General features: G+C 48.3%; 1 protein-coding gene across 3 annotated transcripts in view; it reads right to left on the bottom strand.

Moving 5' to 3' along the window:
* Nucleotides 1-17,523, bottom strand: part of ZNF469 (zinc finger protein 469) — a 194,073-nt gene that overhangs the window by 175,165 nt on the left and 1,385 nt on the right. The window contains exons 2-4 of one of the 3 annotated variants that reach the window (XM_038147748.1): nucleotides 14,857-17,497; nucleotides 13,443-13,535; nucleotides 6,974-7,070 (exon numbers count right to left, since the gene is read on the bottom strand). The gene's annotated coding sequence lies outside the window, so the exon portion shown is untranslated. Of the gene's footprint in view, nucleotides 1-6,973; nucleotides 8,965-11,384; nucleotides 11,957-13,442; nucleotides 13,536-14,856; nucleotides 17,498-17,523 lie in introns of those variants that run through there. The other 2 variants (XM_038147749.1, XM_038147750.1) reach the window with 2 other exon arrangements.

The raw sequence follows: 17,523 nt of genomic DNA, 5'->3' as shown, positions 1-17,523 counted from the left end.
TCCCGTTTAATGGGATGCTGAAATGAAAACCACATCCTTATCTCCCGGCCGCTGTCATCCCGCCTCCCGCAGCTCATCCCCGTTTCCCCGGCTCCTGCCGGCAGGGCAGCGCTCCTTGTCCGTCACGTTCCCGAGCATCCCTGCAGCCGGCAGGTCCCTAATCCATCCCGTGTGTCCCGGGAGGAGGCGGGAGGCTCCCGGTGCCTCCGGCAGCCCGAGCCTTCATCGCCGCGCCGGGGATGTCAGCGGGATGCTGATAAGAGCCTCGCCCAGCTCGTTATCGGCGTGTGCGGGGCGGGATGGAGCAGCCGCGGCTGCCGCAGAGGGGGATTCCTGAAGGCTCGGCTGCCTTTGGGAACGCTGCGGAGCCCCGGCAGCCCAGGAGCTGGGAAACCACAGGAATTTTTGGCGAGGCTTTCCCGTCGGTGCCAGCGGAGGTGACGCCAGGTCAGCGGCTCCGTGCTCCGAGCGCTGAACTCAGGGATGCTCCAGATCTGCTGAGTGTCTCCTCTCCTATTTTTCCTCCCCTCTTTCTCCTCTCCTGCTCCTCTTCCCCGATCCCACAGATTTCCCCCCTGTGTTTAGTTCCTTACACACCACTGGAAGAGAAGCCAAAGCTCCAGCAGCCCCGACCAGCTCAGCTCACTCGTGTTCAGCGCATCCCCAGCTTCTCATGAACCCCAACTTCCCTGGCAGTTCCAGCTCTCGAAATTCCTGGGGATTTTCCCATGAAAATACCCCGTGAAAATGTCCCAGGAAAACAGCAAAAGCCTGGAAATGTAACAAAATAATAATAATAAAAAGCTACAGATTTGTCTTCTAGACAGAAATCATCTCAGCAGCGTGAGCAGGTTGGAGCAATCTGGGCACAGGCTCTGCCATGGAAAAGGGATTATTTGGTCTATAAAGGGATTTTGATACAAAATACGTGAAAGAACTGAGACTTCCTGTAGCCAAATTCCTGCATAAAACATAAAACCGGCCCAGACTTCAAACAGCATCTCAAAAACTTTCCAGCAGATCCATTAAGAGCTGGGTTTTTAAGGAAGCCAAGGGAACCAGGGCTGCCACCCAGCATTCTGCTGGTTTTATTTGGGAAATTTCATGTTTCTCACCACCTGCACTCACTAAAAAGGGCTCACCACGAGTTTTAGGGAAATTTCTTTGTTTAAATGGCAGAGGGGATGAATCCAGGCTGGATTCTGCCAGAGTGGGGAGCAGAGGTGCCACAACCTCCACCCCGCTTGACACTCCCCAGATGCTGATGGTGTTTCCTCAGGTGGACACCAGCTGTGGGAATGGGAGGGAGGCCAGCATGCTCAGCTTCCCCACATCCAGGGAAAACCAGACCTTTTGGCATCTGCCCTTCTGGTTCCTCAGCAGAATATCCCTGTGTTTAAGTGATGCCCCTGAAATGCTGCTCTGCCAGGATGGAAATGGGATGAAAATGGGGAAATAACCTCCAAATAAAGGGTCCACATCCACTTCCCTCCCAAAAATCCACCCCTGTGGATCAACCTCCGTGCTCCTGGCAAGCCTAATGCTGATTTTCCAACTGCATCCCCCCAGAGCTCTGCAGAGCCCTCGGCAAAGGGCAGATTTCATCCTTCTTATCGCAGCTTGGAGACAACATTTATCTTCCTGACAGCAATCAGCTTGATTCCCCAACACAGAGACAAAGGGAAAGGCCACGAGCCCCAGGAGGGCCTGGATTGTTCCAGCTGCTGCAGCTGAGGGGTGAAATCCTGGGCAAGAGGGTTTGTCCCCAGTTTGTGTGCACGTGGAGCTCCGGGATGGTTCCAGCACACTGGGGCTGGCAGGAGCCAGAGCAGAGCCCAGCTGTGCACACAGAGCACAGATCTCGGTGGATTTTTGGGATATTTGGGATCCTGGGGGCCCTCCCCAGCTCCTGAAGCCACGTTCCTGTTGGCTCCAGGGCTGGCTGGGCCACAGGATGGGGATGAAGTAATCTTTGGGTTTGCTCAGTGGGAGCAGCGGGGGCTCAGTGGGGAGGGTCTGCCAAGGCTTGGGAAGGAGATGAAAGAGCCTTTGCCCCATTCCAGGCTGCAGAAATGGTTCCCAGCCCATTCCCACCTGGTAAACCTGGACAGAACCCTCTGCCCAAAGCTTTGGGATGGAAGGGACCTCAAAGATCATCTTGATCCAAGCCTGACACCTTCCACTATCCCAGGTTGCTCCAAGCCCTGTCCAGCCTGGCCTTGGCCACTGCCAGGAATGGGTTTGTGCCACAGGAAAGCTGGAGCAGCTCCCTAAAGCCCCAGGCCTGCTGTGCCCTGCGAGGGAAGGTTCTGGGAATTGTTTCCACCAGGTTTCTGGCAGCTCCTTGGCTGCCAGCACCAGTCCCAAACTGGTTTGCAGGGAGGAAACCAATCCCATGCTGGGCACCACAGGCTCCAGCCACATCCAGCAGCTGGGACAGTGCACCACAAATCAGGATTTGGGCAGAGCTGGAATCTCCCCCTGTGTGGCAGCTGCTCCAGGGACAGAAGGGAATCCAAGCACATTCCCTGCCTGGGATGGGGATCCTGGGTTTGCAGCCTGGAATTTCCTAAGGAGCCCTCCATCCTGCTGGAGATGGGTTCTGGACAGGGAGGGAGGAGGCACCTGAAACGCTCCCTGAGCCTTGATTAACACCTGGTTTTGCTTCAAAAGCATCTTCCTGGTTTATCCCGAGTTTGAGCTGCTTCCTGCAGCTCCACAGAGTCCATCTGGGATGTGCCAGAGATCTGCAGCCAGGCAGAGCAGCCCAGCCCCAAAAAACACAGTGTCCTGCCATGGACAGGGTGTCTGCATGACCTTCTCCTCTCCAGGCTTCCAGGTTTTGTTTGCTTGAACTCTCAGTTCTTTTTTTATGGTTCCCCTGAGCTGACAGGCTCAGCACAGGCTCTGCTCCCATCATTCTGAGATCAAGATTCCAGACAGAGCTTGCCAGCCCCGTGGAAAGCAGGTCCTGGGAGGTGGTGGAACCAAATCCCACGTAAACAACCAACCAGGCTGCCCTGCTTTTGAAGAAGTTTCCAAGCCCATTTTTTCCCCTTGAGCAGAGCCAGTGGAGCTGCCCAAGGCTGGCACTGTCCCAAGGGCAGGTGCACACATGGATCACCCTCCCCAGCAGCCAGATCCGAGCCTGGAGAGGCACCTGGAGATTTGGCAGGTGGAATTCAGCAGAAATGAAGCGTTTCTGCCTCTGGCTGAGCTCAGCTCCCTCCCAGCCCAGTCCAGGGGCCTCCCAGCCAGGAGCTGCTCCCTGCCCCACAGAGAGGCTTTTATTGGGATTAAATGAACGTGTGCACGGCTGATCCAAGAGCTCTGGGATCACTCACTCCATGGGGATTTTCCTCAGCTGCTCCTCACCCCTGCCAGGATTTTGGGTGGCAGAACATTTGGGTTTTGGCAGCAGTTTTCCCAGATCTGCAAAGGAGCAGGCACCAAAGGCTCATAAACTGCAGAATTATGTGCAAGAACAGCTCAAGCTCCATGGAAAATCCCAGCTGGCCCAGTAAGGGATGTTCCCCCCGCCGCTGGGAGCACCAGCACCTCTCACTGAGGTCAAAGCAAGCAACAATCCAAAGAGTCCAACCTTTGAAATTCCAGGAATCAAGACAAAGGTTCCTTCTCCCCCATCCTTCAAGTCAACCATCACCAGCCCCTTGAATCCAAGCTTTGCTCCAAGAGTGGGGAGGAGACCCAGCCCTGAAGCCCAAGGGAAATTCCCAGAGAATCTCTGTTTGGGGCCCCCAAAGGCTGGATCCCGAGAGGATCCAAGATCCATCCGTCCCCAGCCCCTGCAAAGCCTGCTCAGCAGCCCTGGGGTTTCTCTTCCAGGAGGTTTTAGGCAAACACTCCCAGGCAGGACTGGTGGGTGGAAGCCAGGGTGGGCTCTGGATGAGCTGGAGATTGTTTTTCATGGTTTTCCTGGGGTGTTGAAAGAAATCCTTGGTTCTGCACGACCTGGGAGCTCTGGGAGTGCAGCGGGGTCGTTCTGAGCTCTGGAGCTGATTAAATCCCAGCTCTGAGGCTCAGGAGTTGGAGAGAGCTCCCTGAGCTTTATTGGGGATATCAGCACCACCCCGGGGGCTGCTCGCAGCCCTTCCCTGCCTGCAGCATTCCCAGAGGCTCTCTGGGAAGCCCAGGCTGGAAATGGGATGGGTTTTCCACACCAGCAATCCCTCAGTGTTGTGCCCAGGCTCCCTGTGCTGGCACATCCCAGGAATGATCCCCAAGGGCAGGGATGGCTGCTGGAGAGGGCAGAGGGGGAAGGAAGGAATTGGCCTCAACGATTCACCAAAAAATGAGGTTTTACAAGAAAGCCTGGATCCAGCCCCTGGTATCCAAAAGAAGCGTGTGGCACACACGAGATGGATTCCACAGGATCCGTCTGCCTCCTTTTATCCCAGAAATCCTCCCCTGCATTTCCACTTGCTGGGAGCAAAGGGTTTTCCAGCTGGCCCCAAGCAGTGAAGCACAAATCCAACAGATCATTTGGAGGTAGTGATGGAGCTGCCCCTTCCCTCAGCTTCCTGTGCCACCTCCTGGAATGTGCAGCTGGACAGAGACAACCACAGAGCCACTCCAGCCAGGGCGACAGGGAAAAGCCAAATGAATCCCCCCAGTTTTGTCCTGCTCAGGCCCAGCTGAGGGAGGCTGATGTGCAGAGCACTCAGAGGGAGCAGCTCATCCCCTGGGGGCTGTGCTGCTCAAATCCAGCTCGCTCCCTGCAGGAAAACAACACCCAAAGGCATCCCTGTGTGGGGCTCTGTGCTTCCACTGTTCTTCCAAAAGATCCCAAAGTGACACTGCAGGCATTCCCAGTATTCTGGCCATCAGGAAGAGCTCGTGCCCATCCCAGGCCAGCTCCACAGAGGCCTCTGGAGCCTCCCCCTGGCTGTAATTAATGATTTTTAATCAGCTGCTGCTGAGGGGACAGCACTCCCATTAACTCCATCCTTTTCCTTTGTAAGCCCACAGCTGCAAACTCCCTCTGGAAGGGCCTGGTGCCATTTTGTGAAAGGGAAAAAAGGGGAAAAAAATGAAACACGAAGTAGAGAATCTCAGGAGGTGATGGATTTATCATCTGCTCTTGCTCATGGGATGAACCCGTCACGAGACGGGGCAGGAACGGCCTTGGAGAAGCCAAGCTGGAGATTTCCCCAAACCCCTGAGGAAAACAACTCTGCTGATCCCAGAGGCTCCAGGCCAGCCCTGAATATCCATTAGGCTGGGGAAAAGCCAAGACTCCAGCTCCAGGCCTCTGCTTTCACTCTTTGTCTTGGTCCTGTGCTCCTTTTCGGGGACTCTGTGACAAAGACACATCCAAAGGCCACGGGGCCACCCGAACCTCAAAGGCACCAAATGCTGAGGTGTCCAGAAGAAAGAAGCTGCTGAACCCCTCCAACACACCAATCTCAGCCCTCTGGGAGCAGTGGAGATCTCCCCAAGCAGCGATTCCCCAGCAGAGCAGACCACACAGATGGAACCAGCTGTAGAAAAGGGCCTGGGTTTTTTATATCTCTCTATTTTATTTTTTTTTTTATATATATATCTCCATTTTTTCTGCTGTTGCTTTAACCTGCAGACAGTAACTCGAGGAGGTGCTGCTCATCTCCTAAAGTTCCCTCCTGCCCAACCTTAAATGGCATCCAGGCAGACACAGAAAACCCTCTGAGCTCCCTCCTGGCACCATCACAAAGCACAGAAGCCAAGGTGTGAAGCCCCCAAAGGTGCCAGCACATCTCCAGACCAGTCTGACACCCTCAGCGTCCCAAAACTCTCCTTTTTCGCCTGAAATCTGAGTTCATTTTCAAGGCAGCAGTTGCATAAGCACTTCTGCATGTGGTTAAGTTGTAAAACTTGGCCCAAGGTTTCCCTCGTCATGGCTGAAGTGTTATTTTAGGGGGGAGGGAGGTTGTAGACACTGAAAATCCAGACCTACCCAAGCTTCAAATAAGTCTTTTTTTTTTTTTTTTTTTTTTTTTTTTTTTTTTTTTTTTTTTTTTTTTTTTGTCCTGCAGACTGAAATTCCTGGAGTTTCAATCCCTGCTCTTTTTTTGGAATAGCACCTGGCAGGATGTTTAACCCCCTGAACAGGCACTACCTTAGAAAAAAGGAAGTTTATTAGTCCTGTTCTTTAGAGGAATATAAATGGATTATTAACAGCATCGGGGATTATTAAAACTTGGGGAAAGCAAATTAAAAACAAATTCTGTCCTCACCATCTCCTGACTTTTTGTGCTTTTCCTGGAGTGGGAGGTGCTGCTCAAGAGGGGAGGGACAGATGGGAAGGGCCTTCAAGTGCCTTCCCTGCCTTGGATTTTCCTTTCCTGCTTCTTTTCACTTCCCTGTCTCCACAGGGAAACCCTGGGAGCTCCCAGAGCCAAAACAGTTTGGATTTTCTCCTCCTCAGCCCTTAATTTGCATGAATTCCTCCTTTTTCTGCCCTGCATCTTCTGTAATAATGTGGATAAAATAGGAAACAAGAGAAAATCCAAACTGATGATCTGAGCAAGGAGAACCCAGCACTGGGAAGAGACTCAGGGAATTCCCTCATTCCTGGCAGGGCTGAAACCTGTCCTTAAAGCTGTGATTAAACACAATTAACGTGAGCTCAACAGCAAACTTCAACAGGAGAATAATTAACACCCAGCTCTGGAGCTGCTCTTTCTCACCCTGTCCTTTGTGATATTGTCAATTTATACAAATTCTAATCATTAGGAAAAAGAAAAAATCATTTTTCATGCAAGGTGCAAACAAACCTAGGCTCCTCTTCCATCCAGGATGGTGGAGAAGGAATAAATTAGGGAAAATATAGATTCCTCTGCTTACCTTGCTTTTGGAACCACTTTTCCATATCCTTGTGAGGTTCCTTGCAGGGGATATTTATCCTCCACAATAAATCCCCATCCTGCTGCAGTTCCAGTGGTTTTTAAAAGGATGCAACAGAAAATCCACTAACCTTGAGGCCCTGGGGGCTGAGAGCTCTGCAGATCTCTCACTCCTGAAGGGGCTTCCTGAAGGGAATCCTGTTTTTCCAGCTGGAACAGCACAAATTGCTGGGGAGAAGGACCAGAATTGGGTTTGTGTTAATGTGGTTTGTCTGGGACAAAGCTACACCTCAAACATCAAACCAACAAAGGAGGGTTGGAAAAAAAGTGAGAATTCTGTTAAATTCTCCAGGATTTCCCCTGGATGTTGGTTTTAAGACATGGATTTCATGAGACCAGACAGGTGAGCACCAAACCCCCTTGGGTCAGCCACAGGTGCCACCTCCTCAGGAGTTCCTCATCTCCAAGGTTTCCCAGGGCAGATGCCATTCCTTGGGGAATGTCCCAGGGACAGTCACCCACGGGGACACCCCAGAGTGTCCCTGCTGGCAGAGGAACCACAGCTCCCTGTGAGATCCCGAGGGACCGGAGCTGTCCTGGAGGTGTCTGAGCAGCCCCTGCATCACCCAGGGGAGGGACAGGCCTCAGGGCAGGCGTCCTGCAGGGATTCAGTTCAAATTCTCCAGGAAAATCCCTCTGCTTGAGTCAGGGAGTTCAGGCCTTGCTGACTTTCCCTGCTTCTCCTGGGATATTTCAGATTTAAGGTGGTGATTTGGGGTCTCTGAGGAAAGAGCCATCATAAATTCCTATCCGTTTCTCCCTGGGAGGGCAGGGAGGCCCTGGAATGGATTTCCCAGAGAGGCTGGGCTGCCCATGGATCTCTGGAAGTGTCCAAGGCCAGGCAAAACCCTCCCCACGACCTCAGGGGGGGATGAGCAGCAGTGTCACCACATCCCCTGTGGAGGGGACAGCAAGGACTGGACCTGTCACATCCAGAGTAAGGACACCCGAGGTCAGTCTGAAGGTAAAAACGAGCTGGTTTCCATCTTTCAAGAGTCCCAAAAAGCAGAGAACTGGATGAAAGCCACACATGACTCCTCCATGCTGGCAATTACAAGCTCCTCGTTAAGAGCTTCACTGAAAGAAATGTAATTTAGCCACTGATGTGGCTCTACCCAGGGACAAACACAGCAAGAGCAGCGTGGAGCCCTTATCTCCCCACTGTCCCATCCATTTTCCTGCTCTTTCAGCACCCACATCCCTGGCTAGGATCTGCTTTGATGGTTTGTTGGTTCAGGGTGTAATCAGCTCTAATAATTTCTCCACTCCAGGACTATTAGGCACGTTTGGGAAGCGATTTCCCACCCCTCAGAGACCCTGCAACTGGATACCCTGTGTGTGGATTTCCTCCACTTCAGCATATCCCCAGGCCTTGAGGAAATTAGCAATCCAAACAAATTCTGCTGGGGTTTCAGAGATGAATTCTTGTAATAACACTGCCCTGAGATTGGATCTGGGGCTGGAGCTCTCTGCAAAAGCAGGAAAATGTCCCAGACAAAGAGAGATTTGCCCAAACTTCAGCTCAGTGGTCACGTAGTTTTGTGTCCCCCTTCCTTGCACTGATTACCAGATTATTTCTGTCTCAGCACAAGTTCAGTCACTTTTCCTTATCCAGAAACTCCTCCTTTCCACGGGTTCCAGAGGAAAATGAAACTAAGCAGATTAAAAATAGAAGAGGGAAAAAAAAAACCCCAACAGCTTGCTATCTGTACTGGCTTTTGCTTCTGGCACTTGCAGAGCTGTTCCTTGTTTTGTTTGCTTTATTTCTTGCCTTTTTGTCTCCCCTTTCCCAAGAGAGAACTGCAAAGGTCAGACACTGCCACTCTCCATGTGTCCCAGGCAGGAGCTGCCTCGGCTCTTGGCAGGCTCAGGACCCAGACAGCTCCTTAGGAGAGGTCCTAATCCAGGCTCAGGACCCAGACAGCTCCTTAGGAGAGGTCCTAGACCAGGCTCAGGACCCAGACAGCTCCTCAGGAGAGGTCCTAATCCAGGCTCAGGACCCAGACAGCTCCTTAGGAGAGGTCCTAGACCAGGCTCAGGACCCAGACAGCTCCTTAGGAGAGGTCCTAATCCAGGCTCAGGACCCAGACAGCTCCTCAGGAGAGGTCCTAATCCAGGCTCAGGACCCAGACAGCTCCTCAGGAGAGGTCCTAATCCAGGCTCAGGACCCAGACAGCTCCTTAGGAGAGGTCCTAATCCAGGCTCAGGACCCAGACAGCTCCTTAGGAGAGGTCCTAATCCAGGCTTGGGAAGAGCAGCAGGAGCAAGACATGGGAATGCTGAGCCAGCAGCCAAATCCTCACCCCAGGGCTGAGACTGAGAGAAGGGGAACATCCACAGGTGAGGGAAAATAGGGATTTTATATCTGGGTTAAAAGAGGTGGATGAGAGATTGGAGAAGAGTGGATTCTAGACCTGGTTTAAGACAGGGGGTTGAGGAAAAAGTGAATTTTTTGTCTGGGTTTAAGAGAGAGATGGCTGAGGGAAAAGAGTGGATTTTAGACCTTGGTTCTGTGTGGAAGCAAATAATTTTTCTTCTTACTTTTATTGTTATTATTATTATTTAGAAACTGAATTTACCTATGGCAAATATTAAGACCTAAAATAATGGACTAAAATAATGTGCCCCAGGATTCTTTGTTCTTACCCTTTGGGGTGTTGGTTACTGAGGGTTTCCCTGTGTTGATGAGCACTCAGCAGGTTGAAGATGTAAAAAAGGGTTTATTTCAACAGCTCAGTTGGTTTGAGCTGCTCTTCAAGGCACAGGGAAGTTTTTAAAGCAGAGCAAAAAAACAGAACCAGGTTTCTCATCTGTAACTTGAGCCTTGGGTTTATTCAGTGTCATCATTCCGAGGTAATTATGTTTATTCTTGGCATAATTATTATAAAAAGAGAAATATCACTGATCCAGAGCTCTGAGCTGGTGAGAGCTGGATTCAAGGATGAAATACTCTTAATATCCCACCAAAAGGTGGTAGGTGCTGCATAAGGAAGGATGATCCAAGCTCAAAGGGGCAGAAGGTTCAGGGAAGCAGGGAATGGGACTAAAGGAAGCATTGAAATTGCATTGGGATTTTGCATTTTCACTGTTTGCATTGAAATTTTGGTCCTGCCAAGGGCAAGGGGCAGCAGGGAGGAAGGAGCAGATTGAAATGAGAGCAGGATATGGGGTGAGGACAGCAAAAGTCCTGCTGAGTATTTGATGTGCCAGAGGAAGCTTGTGAATGGATGTGATCTGGGCAGAAGGCAGCATCCAGCGAGGCCAAGAGCAAAGGATGTTGCATTTATGGAGATGAGATGAGACAACAACTTGGCCACGAGTTTGAGCTCAAAAGGTTGAGCTCTTAGGGCTGAAAACATTTAGGGCAGGAGCAGGAAAACAGGAAGATGTTGACTGGCCAGGAAAAGCAGGAAAATCTCTCCCCACCACCTGAACTGCATCAGCTGAGACAAGTCCTCTCAGGAGATTTTCCTTCCCCTCCCACAATGTCCAGCTTCCTCCTTTCACTCTGCTTCCCATCCCAGCTTTCTGTTGTCATGTGGATGATTTGGATCATCTGTGTCTCTCCTGCACAGGACCTGACCCAGGCAAGCAGGCCTTGTAAACCCGGGGCCTTTTGATGTCTGGAGCAGGCAGCCAGGCTGCTGGAATTTATGGTTTCCAAGGAGCACAGGGAAAGGGAGAAATTTATGTTAGGAAAATGTGACTGTCATCTTCGTTTATCTCTCAGTTTTGTAATGGAAAACAGGCATTTCACAAACACATCCCCACAAAACCCAGCGTGAAGCGGTTCGGGGAGCCGAGCGCGTTAACCGTGAACTGCTCCATAAATACCAATATTATTAATAACAATAATAATATCAGTAAAAACGCTGCAATAAATCACACAGCAGCTGGAACACCACATCCCCGTGCACCTGGCAGGCTTGGAAACCAAAGCTGCAGCATCTCTTCCCATCCTTCATGGTGCCTGGATCAATCAGAAAATCCTTGGATGCTCTGAGCACAAACCCCCCACTCAGTGCAGCAGCTGTGGAGCATCCCACAGGCAGCAGACAGAGTGTGGAGCTCCACCAGGATGCTCCAGAGCTCAGGAAAGCCCATCCTGAAGGCAGAGATTACCTGGAACCCTGCAGCTGGAGCAGGCAGATAAGGAGAGCAGCTCAAGCTGAAGGAGCTAAGGCACGGAAATCAAAATGCTCCCACTTTGAGAGGAAATCCACACAAATTTGCATTCCCACTCCATGAGTTTGTTTGCAGTGCTTGGCAGCTCATGGGGAATTTTGGATTTACAGCAGGAAAGAGCAGAGATTCTGCTCCAGACCCCCCCCCCAGTTCAGGAAAACCTGAATTAAGAGATCACCTACTGCAACTGGTACCAAACAATCCAAATTCTCCTCTGCTCCTGACCTTCCCACCCAGCCATTCCCAATATTTCACCCATTTTCCAAGAGTTTAGAAGGGAAGTTTTTCCCTACTCACCCTGGAGGAGGTGGTGGCACTGCTGGTCCTGTCCTGCCCTGCACCCAGTGCCCTGGGCAGTTTTTTATGTGCTTTTCCTTTGACAGGGAGCTGATTGCAGAGCTCTGGGATTACGTCTGCATCTCCAAATCTTTCTTTCTCAGCTGGAAAGTCTCAAGTTCCAAGCTGGGATTCCCTCCCCACCCCCTTTCTCCAGGAGTTAACCCTCCTTTTGCTGGAAGGGTCTGTCTGGTCAGCACCCACCAAAACCTCAGGAAGAGGGAAAGGGGGCATTTTAAGTGAAAAATCAATGTTTTCTTGGGTGTTCTCTGCTTATTAACTCTGTGCTGTAGGAAAGCTCTTTTTAATTATGATATTCTCAATTCTGGACCTTCAGAAACCAGCCCCAAAGGATTAAAGGTTTCAAGGCTTTTAAAAACTGTTTTTATCTCAAATTTTTTTATTACACTGTTGATCAGTCCATGGGTTTCCAGCCAGAAGTTTGCTGTCCCTCACAAACAAGGGAGGCAAGAACCCACTGTTCCTCTGGTCAAAACCCAGTAAAAGCCCTTTTAGCCCAACTCAACCCTCCTACTTTGAGAACTTCACTTGAGCAAAACATTTATTTCCTCAATATTAGGAACCATTTCTTGCCCAGAAGGGTTGTCCAGCCCTAAACCTTGGAGTGCTGGGGGATGGTTGGACTTGATGGCCCTAAGGGTCTTTTCCAACCTGAATGATCCCTGATTCTCTAAATTCAGGATGTTTCCCACATTATTGGGTGGTGCTTTTTGGGACAGGGAGGGAGCAGAGGGACAGAGCCTGGGAATGGATCCAGGGACTCTGGACTGTGTGGATCCAGGGGCATCCCTTGGGATCAGCCCTGCACATCCATCCCAGGCTGCCAGACACCATTTCCATTCCCATTCCTATTCCTATTCCTATTCCTATTCCTATTCCTATTCCTATTCCTATTCCTATTCCTATTCCTATTCCCATTCCCATTCCCATTCCCATTCCCATTCCCATTTCCATTCCCATTCCCATTCCCATTCCCATTCCCATTCCTATTCCTATTCCCATTCCCATTCCCATTCCCATTCCCATTCCCATCCCATTCCCATCCCAAGGCACCTGATGGCCCCATGGGGCTGCATTTGGTGACATTTGGCAGTGGCAGAGGGGACCTGAAGATGAGGAATCCTCCACTCCAGAGCTGTTTGGGCATTGCTCCTCCTCCTCCTCCTCTGGACACTGCCAGTCCCTCTGCCTCAATTCCCACCTGGATTTCCCCTGCAGTTCCTTCCCTGCCCAAACTGAAAAGCTTTTCCCCAATTCTTCTTCCCAACAGCAAAACTGCAATAATGAGATTTTTAATTTAACCTCAACTTGATGGATTTGCACACGGATTAAAGCTGCCAAGATCTGCACTTGGAGCCCAGAGCCTGAGGGACCTCAAATCCCAGGACACCCGGGCAGCACAGAGCTGGGATGGGAGCAGGGAATGACACAGGTGAATCCCAAAATGAAACCACAACCAAACACAAAAATCCCACCTTCCTATCAATGAATTTTGTCATTGCCAAAAGTGTCATGTTTGCTCAAAGAAAGGATCAGCACGGAAAACTGTCAATCCATGCAAAGACGTTCCAAAGTTCTTAAGGGAATATTCCTACAAAGTCGATTTTCTGGCAGGAAAATTAAGACATTCCACTCTTTACAATATGGAAAATAAAAGGGAATCATTCTTGTCACCGAACTCCGGGTTCACTGAGCTCTTTGCCACACAAGAAAACTTCCATGAAAACTCAGGGAAGTGTCAGAGGGGGACGAGTGGGGATGCAGAGTTTATTTTTGGAAATTCCTGAGGCAGAACCTGCCAGAGGAGCTGCTGGTTTCGTTCTAGCGCTCAACTGAACGAAACTCCCAGGAATTTCAGGCAGAACCCAAACCAGATGTAATCCCCCCCAGATGTTTACAGACTCCTTCAAAACCCAGCAAGGGATAAACAAAATGGGAAAGGAAAAAAAGATGGAAAATCCCCCCCAAGCCGCTCCCCTCCGCCTCGCCCCTGCCTACCTCCAGCGCTGCTGCTCCTGGGGTGAGCGAGGAAATTTGGGGAGCTGCTTCATGCCACACAAGGAGCAATTTCCCAGGAACCCCCTCCCTGGGCTGCAGAGAGGAGGGAAAGGCAACCTGAGCGAGGAAAAGGAGGGAGGGATCCAACCAAACCAACAAACAGCTCCTCGGTTTTTCTGCCTGCTTTTCCCTGGATTCCTCCCTCCTCCTCTTCTCCGAACATTTGGATTTTTTTTTTCTTTAATTTCTCTGCTGGTTTTGCTGAGGAGAGCAGGGAGCCCATTAGAGCAGGGGGATTAAGAGAGTTGAGGGAGGATTGAGTCATGCAATGGCTGTAAAATCCCAGGAATTGTGCAAGGCAGATGGCCCCGAGGACAAATCCCATCGGATGGAGCTGCCCGAACCCCCCGAGGAGCTGGGAGCAGGAATTTGGGGAGAAAAGGCACCAAAGTGGGAGTTTGCTGCTCCACCCCAACTGGAGCCAGCAGAGCTGCCAGGGCCATCACCTGAGGGCTCCCAAAGGGAGCTTTGGGGTCACTGCCAGCGGGAACTGCGGGGAAAATCTGGATATTGACTGAAATGTTCCCAATTAGCATCAAAGGCTGGAATTGCCAACTGGGGGCTGTTAACTCAGCCCACTGAAAACCATCTTCCTGTGCATGAAATTAAGGGCTAAAATTGCTTTAGTTTTTGCTGATTAATGGAATGCAGAATGCAGCAGAGCATGGGGTTTATAAATGTAGAAATATATAAAAAGAAATGTTTTATTATAATAGATATTATTAATAATATTCATAATAATATTATCATAAGAATATTTGTTATTATTAATATAGAAAATAGAAGTAGAAGTAGAAATAGAAACAAATAGAAATAGAATATAATAAATATAAAAATAAAAATGAAACCAAAAATATAATAAAAATAAACTATAACTGTAACTATAACTATAACTATAACTATAACTATAACTATAAATAATGTGTATCTAAATTTAAATATATGTTGTATATATGGTGTATTAATATAAAAATGTATTAATATATAGTATCCATGGTGCATCTATACAAATAAATATAGATATTGTATACATGGTGTGTATATAGAAATTATATACTATATATTATATATTGTACATATTTATATATATAAATAAATTGATATTTTATATATGATGCACATGAAAATAAATATACCTATATTTAATATGTGGTGTATATATTTATTTAACATGGATCTATAAATAGATAAATACATCTAGTTCTAAAAATAAATATAAATAAATACCTGAAATAAATATAAATATAAATATAAATATAAATATAAATATAAATATAAATATAAATATATAAAAATATAAAAATATATAAATATATATATATATATATATATATAAGATATCTCTGAAGCATACCTTTCAGCCACTCAAGCAGTGCTGGACACTTCCCAGTTTGTTTTTTCCTGCTTTTCCCAGCAAGGCACTGGCAAATGGAATGGAGAGTCCATCACTCCCAGCTGGAATAATTCCAATCCCTGGGCAGCAGAGCTGTGTCCCTGTGGCAACAACCAAACAGCAAATCCCTTGGATCTCGGTGCTTCAGAGGCAGCCAAGCCCAGTGCATCTGGAAAACAGAAATCCCAAAGTTCCCCAAGAAAAGCAGGGAAGCAGGGACATTTCTCATTTTCATGGTAATTTTCTGAAATCCCATCAAAGTCCAGGTCATGGAACACTGAGGGACAATGAGCACAAGCTCAGCCTAAACTCAGTTTTCCAGCCAGGTTTTTGTTGGGTTTCAGCACCACTTGAACTCACAGGAAAAATCTGGAATAATCAATTTACTGGAAAATTGTATACATTAAATAAAGTACAATAGCTATATAAAATAAAATCTCATCATAAACCTGATGGAGAGCTGGAACTGGGCAGTTTAATTAAACACCCAAAACACAGATTAAGCAGAGGGACCAGATCTACAGAACTTTTCCCTGCCTGTTGGTTAATTAAAAAATCCACATATGAATAAAATAAGTAAAATATATAAAAATATATTTTCTGCCCAAAATATGAAATTTAATTATTTATCACTAAAAGACATTTTTTCCTTTGCAAGAAAAGGAAAAATTGAATGGGAAACAAAGAGGAGAAAACTTAAAATAAGTGGAATTTTAAAAAGGCAAAAGAAGTTAAACAAAGGAGACATTTGCTGCTGAATTAAACTTTGTATGAGACACAAATGGGGAAAATCAGGTTTTTATCCATTTCCATCTGATTTATCATGATAAGGAACAAGATTTGATTAAAAATCACCTTGAGAAAGAGGAGAGCTGAGCCCTGCCTTGGACTGTGGGCTCTGCACGGCTCCTCCTGCCGAAATTCCCATTTTTTGGGCTCCTTGAGGAGCGTGAGGCAGCTCTGTGTGCCTGCAGCAGCCCAGGGAGCAGGAGCTCCCTTTTCCCAGCTCAACGATTCCCTTATTCCCATCTCCATCCCAGGAAATGAGCTCTGACTGCCCAGGGCTCCTCTGGACCAGCCCAGCTCCCGGCAGAGCTTTGGGATCAGCAGGAATGAGAGGAACATTCTTATCCCTGATAATGGGAAACAGCTCCTGCCCCACTGCAGCTCCAGCTCCAAATCTGCAGCTCTGGGATAACTGGGAATTCAGCAGGAGAAGGGATTGCTAACAGGAGTTTGAGATCCTGCAGTGGTTTGGGGTTTGGGTTTTTTTTTTTTTTTTTTAGGGATTGGTTTTCTCCTGGTGTTTTTCTAACAGGAAACTCCATATCCATGGAACTGGGTAATAAAATCCAGGGCCACCAGAGGATCTCCACAGAGCAGGAGCTCCACCACGGAGACGAGCACCAGAGCAACTTTTTTATTTTTGGATGGAATTCTTTGCTTTACAGGCAAAGTGTCAATGCTGGAATGCCTGAAAATGCAGCTCATGAGGACATTCTGGTTTATTTGGGTCACAGGAGGGTGATGGTTTTTATAGATTTGTTTTGCAAGACAAAATACATTAAACTAACAGGGAAGAAAAAGCAGGAAAGAAATTCCCCACATCCCTCACTTTTCTGAGACCAATTTCTTGCTGTACAATCCATCAAACCAGAATGTTTTAGCTTTAATCAGGAAATCCTTAAGGATTCTTCTTTTCAGGCAGGATTCAAGATTAAATGATCTGAAGGGTCTTAATAATGGTCCACTGAGAGAATTTTAGTAAAAATCAGGATAAATGGTCGTGGCTTTAGTGAACTGAATATTAAAAATAACCAGCAGGGCCAAGTAGGGCAACCAGAGGCTCTTCCCCTCCCCCCAAAAAAACCCTGAACACCAAAATATTGCTCTCACCAAAATCATCCCAGGAAAACCTAGATTCTGCAGGGCATGAGATGAATTCCAGTAAAAGAAGCAGCTGATCCAAGTCTAAGCCCACAAGAAATGTCTGGTCTCCATCTCTCTTGGACAGAAACAGTGTGAGGAGGTAAAAACCGTGGCAGTGAGGCTGTTGGAAGGTTTGATGAGGGGAAAATTGTGTCGTTGGTAGAAAAGAGGAGACTGGGAGTAAGAGGGGATGTAAACTGAGTGTTTCTAGGGGATTTACTGAAAATTGCCTTCAAGGATGGAACCACATCTGTGGCGAACCAACACCAACCCTCCCAAACTCAGAGCCAGGCAGACCCTCAGGGGCTTCTGCTTCTTTATCTTCCAAAACTTCCAGGATTTCTTCCTGGTTTGTGCATGGCTTTGGGACAACCTCGAGGTGAAAGTGCCTTCACCCTGCTCAGAACCTCAGAGACATTCCCAGGAGGGAATCCATCCCTGAATTACTCCTTTGGGCAATGATTTATTCGTGGTGGAACAGCCTGGAAAACACATCCAGCATTCCTGGAGACCTTTCCTGCTGGACAAGGAGATCAATCCAACATTCCTGGAGACCCTTCCTGCTGGACAAGGAGATCCAACCCCCAGCGAGGAAGCAGGGACAGGGAATACTCACCAGAATCCCTGGCTCAGTGCTGAAGCCTCCTGAGCTCAACCTCCTCCTGAACTTCAGCTGGAAAATGCAAAGAGGACAAAATT

This window comes from Motacilla alba, chromosome 11, assembly GCF_015832195.1.
Source record: "Motacilla alba alba isolate MOTALB_02 chromosome 11, Motacilla_alba_V1.0_pri, whole genome shotgun sequence".
NCBI classification, from domain to species: domain Eukaryota; kingdom Metazoa; phylum Chordata; class Aves; order Passeriformes; family Motacillidae; genus Motacilla; species Motacilla alba.
Note: the sequence above shows the minus strand (reverse complement) of the source record. Positions and strands in the feature narration are given on the sequence as shown.